General features: G+C 40.6%; 1 protein-coding gene across 2 annotated transcripts in view; it reads right to left on the reverse strand.

The window, feature by feature from the left end:
* Window positions 1–4,198: 4,198 nt before the first annotated feature.
* rin3 (Ras and Rab interactor 3) overlaps window positions 4,199–5,076 on the reverse strand; it is a 21,331-nt gene continuing 20,453 nt past the window's right edge. For both annotated transcript variants that reach the window (XM_076300790.1, XM_076300789.1), the window contains one exon: window positions 4,199–5,076. This exon is cut by the window's right edge and continues 1,947 nt beyond it. The gene's annotated coding sequence lies outside the window, so the exon portion shown is untranslated.

The raw sequence follows: 5,076 nt of genomic DNA on the forward strand, positions 1-5,076 counted from the left end.
TGTATGAGTTTTAGCGCCACAAGTGCCTCACTTGAGGCTGTGCCTGAGCTTTTATAGGTAGGCAGCAGGAAGAACACCATGAAAGTCTATGTGTCAATCTCCATCCCTCTGAGAACAATCAAAAAGCGCATCTCTAAACCACACCCGTGGACATCCTGTTATCGCACTTCTTTAAATAGAGACGTGAAGAAGGGGAGGGAAAGCCAGAGAGAGAGAGAGAGAGAGAGAGAAAGATGCAACCAGCTTGGACGTCACCCAGTCTAATGATGTGTTGGGAAGTAAAAGGGAGAGACAAGTGAAAGGGAATAAAATATGGCCACGTGCTGATCAGTAGATGCTCTATTCAGGTCCTCACAATGAGACATGGGCGAGCGAGCGAGTGTGTGTGCTCTCACTCTCTTCCAGCTCTTGTCCTCTGGTGCCCTTTGAACCTCTGAGAGAAACACCAGGATTGTGATGTAGAGTAGAAGAGAAGGGTAACAAGCATCCATGCACGTTGTTTTTTGTACTGTATGAGGGCTCTTTACAATGTTCCCCGCCAGCCTACGCACGTCTTGGGGATTGGATAAGGAAGACGGGAAAATGTAGTTTAGTGAAAAGTGTCTTTAGACTCTGTGACAATAAATAAATAATGTCCCGAGATATACGTGAACATGGTGAACATATTATATTCAATCACCAGTTGAGTGACAAGAGGCAAGTATGTGTTCACGTTCAGCAAGGAGACTTCAACAAATATAACGCATGAGAGAGTGAAAGTAAAACAAATTATGAATGAAAGTAAGAATACGTATCTGGAACATTGGGATGATCAAACAAAATCACAATCCAAATTAGAATGTTACTTGTCACTAAAACGAGATTATGAATTGGCAGAGTACCTCTCCACCGTCAGAGATACAAAGCAGAGACAGATTCTTACCAAGTACAGGCTAAGTGACCACAGCCTTGCCATAGAGAAAGGCCGGTACAAAAAATCATGGCTTCCCAAAGAGCAGCGGCTCTGTGGTCACAGTATGACTGGTGAGGTTGAAACAGAGATGCACTTTCTCCTATACTGTCCAAAGTTCGAACAGATTAGAAAAAGATATTTTTTACAATTCTCAAATAAAATTCCAAATTTTAGCTCCCTTAAAGACTGTGATAAATTGGCCCACCTGCTAGGAGAAGGATTGACTGCTCCGCTGGCTGCAAAATACGTTACAGCTTGCCATGACATGAGGGACAGTGAGTCGGACACTTTGCCACAATGCCCGACCTAATGTCTGTTCTTAATCCAATGTGTTATAATGTGTATGCTGCCCGTGTGTGTGTGTGTGTGTGTGTGTGTGTGTGTGTGTGTGTGTGTGTGTGTGTGTGTGTGTGTGTGGAAAAAGAGAGAGAAAGTGAGGGTATACACACAATTTTTCATGTTACTGTTTCCTGTAATGCTGTCAATGTTCTAATTGTTATGCTGTTTTAATTGTGCTTTGGCAACACTGTACTTACTTACAGTCATGCTAATAAAGCAACCTTGAATTTAATTGAATTGAATTTAGTGGATGACATAGAAAACACCCATTCTTAACTTTAGAGAGTTGTGGCCTAGCCTGGGTGCCATTCCGAACTTAGTCCCGCCCACAACATTTGAGGTCGGGAAGTTCGGTCTGGCATTGCTTCATTGTGGTGGAAGTATGCTCGCCCTATATCGGGTATATAAGTATGCTCGCCCTCGTTCGTTTTAAATCTCTGATTGACCACCTGTTCGAGGGATTTGCGACAGCCTTTCCAGCTGTTTAACATGTTTGTAGCATATCACTGTTCAACAGAATTATTAATAAAAACGGAGGGGATATAGGAGAAGAAGGATGGTTTGTGTGTTTTCTTCCTACACCTCATGGTAAGCTATTTTGTTGCTCTGATTGGTTAGGTCTATCCAATTGAGTGCAGAGGCATTCCCCCCCTGTATCGGTTGAAACATGCCCCATAATTACTGTACGTCCCAATGGAGCAGTATCAGACTCATATTCTGACTAGAATTGAGTATGACTACGTCAGGCTAGTTGTGGCCTGTAATATGTAGAAAAAACAAGTGAAATGGGTGGCAATGTAATAGTCCTTGTAAGGTAAAGGTTGTTACATAAGCTGCATTTTGCTGCATCTAAGACAATGTTCTCACAGAATTCCAAGAATGTCGCAAGGAACCCAAATTTATCCTCAGATCTCATGTAAAGGCTCGATGCAACTGGTTCAAATTCAGTGGCTCAAATCTGGTGGCCATATGTGCATTGTTGGAAAGGAGCAATTGTGTCTTGAAATGCTTCCTGTTTCCACAAAAAAAACCAATGTTACAGGATAGTAGGATCACAACAACTCTGCAAGAGCTTTGCCTTTGGAAAACTAGAGGTTTTATAATGCTGTAATTCATATCACTGGCCATGTTTTATCAAACAAACGTGTTATTCTATGGAACGTCATCCTAATTAACAGAGCACTGAGAATTTCAGAATACCGGTACTTGTGTTAATCAAATGGTGTGTATGTATGTATTGTAGGTTGTCCAAGAGTCTTTGTCAGAAAGGCTTTACAGCTGCCAGAGGGCTCTGTCCCAAGTGGCACAGGCCTAATGGGCCTTTGTTGGCTGACTGACATCACCATCCAGCAACACATTCATCTGCATGCACAGGTCCTTGTTACTGTGGTTAAAACTGGCAGGTACTCATTTAAAATAATGACCACAGTGGCAGTACTGGGAGAAGGACAAAGATGGAGCGAGGGAGAGAGAAAGAAGCGGGTCCTAACACTCATTAGGACAACATCCAGGACGGGAGGGCTCAGAGGAAGAAGGATGGAAGGACCGGAACAGAGGACAGGAAGAGATGAGGTCACATTATAAAGAGGTTTAGGCACATTCTCTTGATCAGCTCTCTCTCTCTCTCTCTCTTTGTCTCTCAGTGTATGTGTGTGCATGTTTGTGTGTGTGTCTGTGTGTGTGTATATGTGTGCGTGCTTTACATGTGTGTGGTTAAATAAACTGCCATGTATTCCTTGTTAGCTCCGATGGTTTAGTCTCCAAAATCCAGAATGAAGTATTGTTAAAAGAAAAATCTTCAAAATCCACTTTTTAAACTGTACTGTACTATACTATAAAGGTATAAAAGCAAAACATTTTCATAAATGTTTCATAAATGTTATTTGATTTATCTTTACTCAGTCAAAACAGCAAAACTGCAATTGTATTGGTACAGTATTACCGGAAATACACAATTAAATAACATGATTTAATAATGTTTTTTTTTTTTTAAATGGCGATATAGCGTTTGGTTGATTAATCCATGAATTATTTTCTCGATTAGTTTATTAGTTGTTTGATCAATACAATTATGAATAAAATGTAGACCAGTGTTTTCCAAAGCCCGAGATTATGTCCTCATCAAATTACTTGTTTTGTCCACACATATTTAGTTTACTGTCATAGAGGATTAAGCAAAGCAAAATAGTAGGAGATTAATTGAATAGTTGACCACTAATCAATTAATCGATTAATTGAATAGTTGACCACTAATCAATTAATTGTTACAGCCCTAATGTATATATTATATGTGTGTTTTTCCAGGTTTGATGTGCCTATGTATTCTGTTCTATACGTTTAACAATTTCATGTTGGAAGGAAGCCGTATATAATAGGATATGCACATACTGTACATCTCCCAATCAAGAACAAGCATGCAAGTGTTGTCATTCTACACCACGTCATAAACGCGCAGGTAAAGCTGCATACTGTGGATGGCAGAGAAATCCTTTGGTCCTCCCTCCCTCACTCCCTGACATGTGGAACACAACACACAGCCCCCGTCTTTCTTTGAAGCTGCTCCATACCACGCCAGGGCTCCCAGAGGCTCCTATTTTAGTCTCCTGTGTTTCATGGGAAGCGGAAGTGTGCGTGTTCCTGTAGAAGTGGCTTGTCAGTGCAGGTGTATGAGTGCTGAACAGCTTGCTTAGATCATTTATAAGGGTTTCAAGGAGCCCACCCACGCGGCAATACACTGGAGCATCAGGAACACAAAATGCCACACTTGAAAATGTGTATGGTGTTTCAGATGAATTTTCCTTTGGGAGTGTTTAACCCATTGGATCTGGTTACAACCAATTAAATAACAGTGACAAAAAGAGTCTAGAAAAATGACTGGGATCTATAAACATCACGGAGAGAATACACTTGTTAGATTTATCTCCATTTATTTGTTTTGCAAATATCCGAGTTCAAAGCAACTTACAGAACATATACATTTTATTATTTTCAAAACAATTGCTAGCACCAGTCGCTACCACCTGAGCTGAGGGTTAAGCTTGCCTTGACGTTTTCATGTCATCATATTGCTCTGCAATATGGCATGAGCTGGGAGACAAACAATGGTCAAACACATTAAAGCTTCAGAATATGATAGATCAACAATTCAGAAAAACCCAAACATTCAGGGGACATGAACAGATGGTTATTTGTTGTGATGTACTTGTATATTCTCTCCCCAAAATAGAGCTTCATGAGCAAATTAATAGTTTAAGAGAAACATTTTGACACCACCTTCGCAGAAAGCTCTGATCACTCATTGGCACTATCCTGAGGGATACCAGAGCGTCTCGCTATGGTCAGATTCTGGACACATCTCATAAAGCATATATTCATCCCTTGAGTGCCATTCTGAACTAATCCCAGCAAAAATCTCACTTAACGACTCAATAAACTCCACTTGTTTATACCAGGCTAGGGGCATATGTTGTTTCAGTATATGAGTCCCAGTTACAGTCTGGATATTTTTGGGGGGCTCGGTCTTCAATTTGCAGGCTGAAAGCGGAATTGATGATGCTTGCCCTGTGGTTACGTATAGCATAATATCTCATACATTCAGAGTTTAATAATACTGTTCCCTTTCAATGTACTGTATATCTTCCCTTTTTATTTCCAGAGGTAAATATCACAGCACTTTGAAAACAAACAAATGCATAATACTGATCGCAAATAAATGACAGAAGCAGAATACTATTATGGGGTGTGCACTGGAAGCATATTACCTCCTCCTTATTTAGCTGTCAGGG

This window comes from Alosa pseudoharengus, unplaced genomic scaffold (assembly GCF_046254945.1).
Source record: "Alosa pseudoharengus isolate Yale_2024_CS ecotype anadromous, Long Island Sound unplaced genomic scaffold, YU_APseudo_1.1 YU_APseudo_1.1_scf_22, whole genome shotgun sequence".
In the NCBI taxonomy this organism is placed as follows: domain Eukaryota; kingdom Metazoa; phylum Chordata; class Actinopteri; order Clupeiformes; family Clupeidae; genus Alosa; species Alosa pseudoharengus.